This window comes from Denticeps clupeoides, chromosome 19 (assembly GCF_900700375.1).
Source record: "Denticeps clupeoides chromosome 19, fDenClu1.1, whole genome shotgun sequence".
Lineage (NCBI taxonomy): Eukaryota > Metazoa > Chordata > Actinopteri > Clupeiformes > Denticipitidae > Denticeps > Denticeps clupeoides.
Genome location: NC_041725.1, coordinates 15,679,980 through 15,689,658, shown reverse-complemented (window position 1 = coordinate 15,689,658; position 9,679 = coordinate 15,679,980). Strand labels below are relative to the sequence as shown.

At 52.5% G+C, this 9,679-nt stretch overlaps 1 long non-coding RNA gene across 1 annotated transcript in view; it reads right to left on the bottom strand.

Annotated features, from left to right (window-relative positions):
* The window catches only part of LOC114769381 (uncharacterized), a 17,276-nt gene extending 8,024 nt beyond the window's left edge, over positions 1-9,252 (bottom strand). Inside the window, exons 1-2 of the long non-coding RNA XR_003743211.1 lie at positions 9,179-9,252; positions 2,692-2,773 (exon numbers count right to left, since the gene is read on the bottom strand). This is a non-coding gene — a long non-coding RNA (uncharacterized LOC114769381). The remainder of the gene's footprint in view (positions 1-2,691; positions 2,774-9,178) is intronic.
* Positions 9,253-9,679: the final 427 nt, after the last annotated feature.

The following is a 9,679-nucleotide window of genomic DNA, read 5'->3' as shown; positions in this document are numbered from 1 at the left end:
CACAAAACAGTCTCGAGTTTTCCTTTAATTTGTCACAGCCTAGTGCTAGCGAGTACACTGATTACACATCGATGACACGGTGTGTGTGACTGAATCTGTAATATACATAAAAAAAAAAAAAAAAACCCGACCAGCCAAGACCCTCTGAAGAACGATGGTACAAACACAGCACGTTCCCCGGTAAACGAAGGGAGAGAATATGTCTCTACTTCAAAGAGGCGACTTAAAATACTTCCCTTATAAAGCCAGAGGAGAGAGGAAGACACGGAGATGAAAGGGTACAATAAAGACACAGACACCATAATAAAGGAGGCTCCTCAAATGAGGTGTTTTGCGGCCCCTCTGAGTCTGTAATTTAAAATGACAATATCAAGGAAGGCAACGGGAACGGGAGGGAGGACGCACCACTGCCATTTATACTTAGACCCTTCCACTCGCCTTGATCCCCACAAAAAACGGTGGGCGGTGCCCTATTCTGTTTACAGCGAAATGCAAATTCCACTTGAAAGGTTAAAAAATGAAATAAAAGAGGCAGGATCAATGAGGAGGGTACTTATATATAAAAAAAAAAAAAAGATATGGAAATTAGGACAGAACAAACACGCGCGTTGCACGCACGTCCCCGCCTTTTTACCACGATATGCAAACAGCGCGGCGAAGGTATTAATCTGTTCCCATTGTAGCGCGCCGCAGACGCTATCGGGGCCCATTTATTAGAGGGAGCTGCAGGTAATGACCCTGAACCGATGCGAGCGGCTCCTGGCTGCGAGGGGAAGGGGAGGTAAGCAAATAATCCATTCCGTGTGGGAAGGCATAATGAGTGCGAATTAGCCGGGTTCCAGGAGAGCATCAGTCAAGTCGCTGCCTCTCAGTCGCCGAAATCCACTTATCCTCAGACCCGAGACGCTGCCGCCGCCAGAGAATTACCGAGAGCCGCGCCTCTGCTTCATTTCGGGTGCTCGGTTGCCTGTCTTCCTCCCGAGCAATATAGTCCCTTCATCTGGATTTATCGCCACGTTTCATTTGATTGACACTTGAATAATACAGACTTTTCGCCAATAACAACAACCAAATAGGGTACGAGACCGACATTTCCCATATCTTCTGTAGCTTTCTGGTCTAAAAGAAAGACCGGGTCTACTGACAGGTCCTCGATCTTCTCCTGACTGGTCTCAGAAGAGGCGCCTTCTCTAGACATACAACTACAGAACAGATCCTATAGATCTAGAACCGACTAGATAACCTAACAAACTTTTTTTTTTATGTTACTGAGCAAGACCAACATTATCAGCAGAAGTAAAGTGTATGTAGAGGAGTGTTTATTACTGGTGGTAGTAGCCTAGTGGGTAACAGGAGACCCGGGTTCAAACCCCACTTACTACCATTGTGTCCCTGAGCAAGACACTTAACCCTGATTGTCTCCAGGGGGAGACTGTCCCTGTAACTACCGATTATAAGTCGCTCTGGATAAGGGCGTCTGGTGAATGCTGTAAATGTACTGGAATAGCCACACCCTAGAGTGCTGGCCAATCAGCTCTTTTGTGAGTTTTGGCTAAATCCCATGGTTGACCACTCAGCTGCTGAGGCTGGAACAACTGGACCTGAAAGAAGACGGCGGCGTCTGTCATCTGGTCTGCTGCCCCGCCCCTCCGCTCCAGTTCAGAGGCTCTTCTTTTGTCTGCGCCCACCGCGTAACAGCAGTCACAGTGGGGCCGCGGCCGCGGGGGGGGGTGATCAGGCACAGGAACTTAATCACGGTGTGAATGAGCGAGACAGGAAGTGGCCCGGAGGGCGGAGCCCGGCCACTGCCGGAGGGGGGGGATAAGACGTGGCTCGCGGAGCCGTTATTACAGGATGAGCGAGGTGAGGTGGGCTCAGCCCGCCCCCCCCCCGAGATAATCGGCTTCTTTTTTTTTAAAACTACAAAAAGCCCCGGAGTCCGGCGGCAGCCAGAGAGCGAGACGGTCACAGAGAGGCGCCGGGCGAGCGGCAGAAATTATAGACTTGTGTCCGGCCCTCTTCTTCCCTTCCTCCTTTTCTATTCGCGTTCACTGTAATCCGGCGGCCGCGGCCCCGTCTGACAACTTGACAAGACGGAAGTGATTTAGCGGCGCTTTAGCCGGGAAAAAGAATGCTCTTAAGCTAAGTGGTGGGGAGCCATCTTGGGAATACTAAACGACAGCGCAGTGCAACGCTCTCCATCCTTCCCTTCTCGACTAAGGATCCTGGGAAGTGTGGAGGGTGGCATTAAACCAAGAAAAAAAATGATGGGAACTTTTCCCCACAAACACTCCCGGTGAAACATTTTAACACCGCAAACAGAACGGAAGGCTCAACATCAAATAAAAATCAAATCAAATAAAAAAAAAAAACTTAATTATATTTGAAGCAGTGATGACAGTATTGACAAGCCCGGACGACCGGGATGGTTTTCCACCAGTCCTGGTAATCAGTCGTGGTACTGGTCATCTCATCATGATGCCAATATTGTGCAGAACTGACACAAAGGTAAAGAGAGGCGTTTATGAAATGACATTTTCAAACGGCCATGTTCCTTGTTCCTAAAATCGAGTCGGAGACATTAGTTTGGACTGGGAGCCGGCGTGGTTCTTCACACCCGAGCTGATCTTCTGAGGAGCAGACGGGATGAGTCCACGCGGCCCAGTCAGGAAGATTTACCGCCGTGTTTACCTCTGCGGGGGTCAAGGGAGGCGTCCCATCAGATGGCAGGAGGTCACGTCCAGGCCTGAGCCGCTCTCCATCACTCTCCTCACTGAAACGCAGACAGAGGGGAAGAGTGATGAGGTCTTTTGGACGTAGCGGGAAAACCAAACACCACTGCAGGTTCAGACTGGGTCCCATGTGCTGCTGCTCCACACTACATGTCCTTGTCCTGTCTGGAGAGGGACCTTCAGCACCGGGGAACGGAATCTCTAGCCTGCGTGCGGAACACCTCAAAACCTCAGACAAAAGGACCAGGTCGGCAAATACCACACGGCCCGTCGTCCTGAGGTCCTTCTCCGCGAAGCTCTTCCATATTTAATCAGCATTCCTGCCCCCCCCCCCCCCCCCCGCCTCCTCCTCCCACCCGGCCCTCAGAAACGGCGTGACAGGGTTCCTTTGTCTGGCCTCATTCGCCCTCTCCACCGAGAGGCATGCCTCGACAGGCGCGGGCGGGCGGGAGGGGAAGAGGGAGATGTGGGGGCGGGGCGGGGGCGGGTCCGACACTCCAGACTTCTCCATTCCCCGCCCGTTCAGGTTTAGCGGAAGACCGGGTTTAAACTGACCTCGCGTACACCCCAAAAACACCAGTAGTCACCGGCACACGGGCTCGTACGCGGGTTTATTAATCCAGCGCGGAAAACGGAGAAAACACTCACGAGTACGGTAAAGAGTTTATTTATTAAAAGTATATATTTAAAACATGCGTGAAGTCGCATTTAATTCTCCAGTCAAAGTCCTAATCTGAAAAGCGACAGATCCCACCATCGCGCTGCCATCAGTAAAAACAGGGTGCGAAGGACCGGCATCCATCGGGCTCTGCGGCACGGGGTCCGAAGCACCCTCGGGTGCCTTCTGCCTGGTTCCACCACTATAGAAGTGGGACCGACATTAAAACGGAAACGAGCGCGTTGCCAGGTCGGGACAGAGCTGCTTCTGTCTAGTGAGCATCAGTAACAAAAAAGGAGCGTTGAAGAAGAAGAAGAGGAGGAAAAATAAGACATTCCTGTTGGATTCCATGAAGACAAAAATGCTTTATGCTAATTTTGGAATGTTTTCCATGGACAACATGAATCATATTTGTACAGACTGGTTACAGTCTGAGGCACGGAGCTCATGATGGAACCACGCGAGTTCATAAAAAAAAACGAAAAGGCGCACGCCGGAGAACCTGGAGACGTGTGAAGAACCTGGAGACGTGTGAAGAACCTGGAGACGTGTTTAGCTGTGAAGGTCCTTCAGCAGGAGAAGCAAAGCGAGACGCGAGCGGCCGGCTTTTCCTCGGCGGCGCGGCACTAATGGTTTACGCCATGAGATACAGTAGAGCGCCGCGCCCCGCGGTGAGATGATTGACTCGGGGGTTTATGGCGCGTAACGGGAGTTTTCGAGGCGCCCCCCCCCACCCCGCTTTTACGGCCGGTGCAGCGCCGGCCTGCTCATCTGCTGCGGGCGTCGTGGCGAGCTTGAACCACGCCCCCTTCCGGCAGGAAAGGGGCGGGAAAAGTACAGTTTGTTGATGGGCCTAATCTTGGCGCCGCACGCCGGAGGAAGTGGAATTAAACGGAATACGAGGTTTGCCACGCTGCGGATATACGGGCCCCCGGGGGCCGTTCAACTGAAAATACCGAACGGCGTGGGGGGGACGCTCACGACGCCGGGCCCCGCTCGGGAAAAACATACAAGGTGCCAAGCCCTGGAAGCCAAAAATACGGTGCGAATCATCGATCACCACGTTATTACTCAATTTGTAGTAGCCTAGTGGGTAACACACTCGCCTGTGAACCAGAAGACCCAGGTTCAAATCCCACTTACTACCATTGTGTCCCTGAGCAAGACACTTAACCCTGAGTGTCTCCAGGGGGGGACTGTCCCTGTAACTACTGATTTTAAGACGCTCTGGATAAGGGTGTCTGATAAATGCTGTAAATGTAAATTTTATATTATCTATATTCTCAAAAAAGGAAATTTTTTTATTGGATTTAAAAAGTGAACCATTGGTCTTTTGTAAATGTTCTAATAATTTAAAAAATAATCATCATCAATGAGTTATCAGCAACTTTGTTTATTTCTGCAAATATGATGGTAGTGTTACTATTCACTTACATGCATATCATAGATTATTAATAAGATTTTTTTTTGTTGTTGGCTGCCGTCACTTCCTTGCTGTTGAGATTTAGGTCTTCAGCCCATTGACCCTTAAAAGCTGGAAGAATCCATGTGACCGGCGTCTGTGACCAGAGTTCCTAATTGGAAGCCACTGGGACCGTCTGGGCCTTCCCGACGTCATTTTATGATTTTTTTTTTAAGTGTGTGTCCAGTGTCGATTCGTGAAGTGTTCAGGCCCCCGGCTCGTGCACAGATCAAGTGACGAGTTGGCAGCTTTTGTGTCCTTCCTGCGGCCCATCAGCCCGAGCCTTCTCCCCTCCGTACCGTGGGGATTTACTACGCTCATATCTATACGTAGCTTCGTTTTTAGAAGAGCTGCTCAGCGTTTGTGATGAACACTAGTCTGTCTGGGAGCCCAGGCTGCTGCACGGGACTGGACGCACAGCAGTGAACGGAGTAAAACTGGACACATGTCCCTAAATAGTAAAAAAAATATGCGTTATTGAAATGCTTGATGAAAATCGCGACGGTTAGCAGATTAGCAGTAACGACTGCAAAGCCCTTTGGGGTCCTGGCCGTCTTTGCGGGTTCACTGCTCATTCAAGAGACACAATAGACTTCATTCCAATTAGTCACACGACAAGGACGAGAATTCGAAATGCCATTCGTCCTAAGTGGAGACCAGCCAACGCTGTCTGTTTAAAGCTCTGCTGGGTGACCTTTGACACGCCAGTCCCAGGCCGCCGTGGAAACACCGCACCAGCTCAATGTTTAACACAGCTGCTGCTGAAGGGAGGGGGGGGGTCCCCGAGTTCGGGGCTGTTCAGGTCTGGCGTCAACATGCGTCTTGGGCGATCCGAGAACAGGCGGACAAATCATCGCACGCCGTTAACGCGTCCTTCTTTAAACGGCGGGACACAGAAATGACGTCCCAGCTTAGAAATGAACTAATTAAAGATGATAAACAGACAAACCCTTAATTATCTTGATTGAAAACCCTTAATAATACATATATTTTATTATTCATTTATTTATTTTGCCATAATAGCCAAATTTGACGGGTAGTCAAATGTTTAATTTTTTTTTTTAAACCGTGCGGTGGAGGAGAAAGCCGACGCGAGACGAGCCCTGGTCCCCCTACCACGGGGGTTTAATCCTCCACCGCGCCGCCGGGCCTACGCCCGCTACCTGGAGACACGCTTCTTTATACCTGCCGCCTGTCTCTCCCACGGCGGTCCCCAATTTTGGAGATTAAATGTGATATTTCTCGGGGGCTCCGTGAAAGTAGATCTGTCACACAGCTGGACCGCTGGGGACAGTGACACTTGCGTGGCGACAGTTAGCGTTATCTGATTCCGCCGCACACGGGCGTGGCCCAGTCACGGGTGCGCGTGCCGCGGTGCCTTGTTCACCTGCTGAACGCCGTAAAACGGACGGCCCCATCCGGAGCTGCAGGGACAGAAGCATTTACACTCGTCCTGCCGCCCGGGGACAAAACGGATCAAAGCTAGAATAACGCGAGGGGGAAATACGTACATGAACCGCATGGCGCAGAACCGTCCCGTCATTCCAGGTTAAAGATGCCGCCGCGGTTTGGTGGAACGCCGCGGCACGTCGTCGCTGGGAGGGGCCTGCACTTTGCTCGCACGCACCTCGGCCTGGCAATCGCACTCCCGATTGGTCGAGGGGACACTAATTAAGCAGCCACGCCCACTTCCGAGGACGCCCCGCGCTTATAGCTGCACGCGAATTCGTGCAAATTCAGACAAGTTAACGGGGACGGAAGGCTAATGCGGTCGGACAAGCGCCTCCATCTTGTGGCGAGGAACGCCAACAAGGCCCCGCTGTCCGCATCGGAGCGACGCGCCGGAGCCGGGGACGTCCAGATGGCGGGAGGACGTACGGAAAGCGGCTGGTTAACGTCACCGCTCGTACGAGGGCGGGGCTTATTAACGGCGATTTTCAGCAAGCTCATTAAATGAAAGGGGACAAGCTCCCTCGATCCCACCGATATTAAACCGGATGAACACGCGAGCCACAGTTCCACCAGTCAACAGGGGGGAAAAAAAGAGCGGGAAAAGATGTTTCTTCCGCCGTGTGTGTGTGTGTGTGTGTGTGTGCGCGCGCTAGACTGAAGGCATCACATGCACCTGGAGTGGGGAGGAGCATGCCCACAGGTCAAGGGTCACCCCTCACCGAGGCTCCGGCTAAACAAGACTTTCCAGATCCAGACAACCCCTGCAGCGTCGTCCCACAACATGCCCTTTTCCATTTCCCTCCCCGCCCGTCGCGGTAATCCATAACGCCCTCCGATGGCGGCGGCGCCATTATATCTCCCGCCACTCGGCCTTTTCTCTCCCGGCAGATAAAGATTCTCCCGAGACAATTAACCTCTTCACGGCCGCGGCCAATTCCCAAGGAAAGCCACAATGGCGGCTGAATGAGGCTTTTATTTCCATGCCGGAGCGTGACGCCTTTTGACACACAAATCATGTCGCATAAACGCCAGGATTTATGGGTTTTTTTTTTTTATTTTATTCTCCCCCGTCTCTCAGAGGCAGCCAACAAAAGAGATGGCATATTTCGACATGGAATAATACAGAGCAAAAAAAAAAAAAAAAAAAAAAACTAAATTAGACCATTAATTATCATTTTAGAAAATCGGTCACTGTGTGTACTAGTGCGCTGAGATAAAAAAAAACATTTCAACGTCGGATAGCTTAAAAAAAAAAAAAAAAAACCCCACTTGACCAGGGCTGTGAACGTAAATCATGAATCCACAATTTTCTTTATATGCAAACCGGTTTATTTTCATGGCAGCTCGCGGAAGCCGACGGGAAAATGTCTGAAAAGCCCCTTCAGCACAAGATCGGGGGCCGAAGGTTTTACCGCGTGTTTTTAGGGGGTGAATCGGACGTGAAGAGCGACAGAGCGATAATTTGCACGGACCAGCCCTCCGCTTCCCGTAAAGCGGAATGGGAAAAGCGCGTGAGGGAAGCGAGACGCGAGGGCCTTGCATCATCATCACCACCACCACCAACGCGGCACCGTCCGTCTCGCCTTGCTCCGGAACGTCCAGGCGCGCTCCTTCCTGTTTTTCTGCCTCGAGAGGGACGAACTGTACCCGACCGCGCCACGCCACGGCCTTTATCGCCAAACCCCTCTCAGGGCGGCACCAGACGCTTCACCGGGGGGGCTTCAGTGCCCCCCCCCCCTCCTAGTTTTAAACGAAGAGAGAACCGCGGAAGGTTCCAGGCCGCGTCCACGGACAGCCACGTGGTTTGAACGTTACAGAATATTCCGGCGTCAGGGCCGGAGAGGCTTCCTGCACAGGAACCAACCGCTGCCAGTCAAATATTTAGCACGGGCCGACTAAAGCAGCGCGAAATAATACATTTAAAGTCACGCGCACACACACACACACACACACACAGGCAACAGTGCAGCCTTTCATGGGATTTTTCCACGTGTGTGTGTGTGTGTGTGTGTGTGTGTGTGTGTGTGTGTCTATTTCTATAGCAGACTTGATCCCTCATCCACGCCACGCCGTCGAGAGCGGAACTGTCCTCCACAAACATCGCGTGCTAGTGGCTCGACGGAGGCGGGGGGGACGGGACGTGGGTGAGGACAGGAATAAAAAAAAAGAGAGAGAGAGAGGGGGAGAGAGAGAGGGAGAAAAACAACTGGCTGTCCTCCAAACAGACTGCTGATCATTATGTCTAGCCTTCAGGTGTCTGAGGGCGGCAGGAGGGGGGAGATAACAGCGAACCCAGACAAAGGAGGAGCACATCACCAGGACGTGTGTGTGTGTGTGTGTGTGAGAGAGAGAGAGACAGAGAGAGAGAGACTATAAAATTTTGATTAGACCATCCGGCACCGACGCGACTCTCTGTGCTTTTTAATGGCGCGTAATTAAGAACATGTGAAGGCCCTCAAACATCAAACATCCAGACGGCGTTTCACCCCCCCCCAGGAATCCCGGGTCAAGGTGGGACGCGGCGCCCCGCGCGGACCCGGTGACCCCGGACACTTGACCGCCGCGTCTGGTCCTCCGGCTCCGCGGGGTCGCGGCCCCCGCGGCGGGCGCTCCTGTTCGGGTAATTGCTCTTCAGCAGCCATATCGACCCGGCGTGCCGACCCGCGGGAACAAATCACGAGCGATCGACACGTCGATCCACTTAAATCCACGCAAAACGTCACAACGCTCCAACGTCCGAGGTCTTGACTTTAAATGAGCTGCGAATCGTGACTCGTTTCTCTCCCGAACGGAACCGTCGCCGCGCGCTTCTTTTAGCAGAACGCGGCTGGCGGGCGAAAAGTGACAGATTCGGCGCGAACGTCGGACACTCACCGTGGTTCCGGTAAAAGTTGCGCCGGAGCCGCCTGCTGCCTCCGCCGCCGCCGCCGCCGCCGACTGGAGCTGCGGCGCCCGGAGCGGCGGGTCACGTGAGCGCAGGCAGCCGCGCCATTGGCCGAGCGGGCGGGAATCGATCGGGCCCGACTCGGTTCACTCGGATCCGCCTCGCAGCCGCGGCTCGGTTGCGCGTGTGCGTCCGACTCAGCTGCGGTGTGTGTGTGTGTGTGTGTGTGTGTGAAGAGAGAGAGAGAGAGAGAGAGTCCGGACCGAGCCGAACGAGTCTCGCGGCGCCTCCGAAAAGTGAGGATGATGAAGGTGGCGACGTCGGTGAGGATGCTGGAAGAGGGATTTTCTACCTCGATATGACAGCAGCATTTACGGTGTATTCTACAATTAGTTATACATTAAAAAAAGGGCGAGTTTCACAACCGGAGAGGAGTCAAGTGTAAAACAAGAACACTTTCCTGGTGAACATTTAAATCTGAATATTACAAA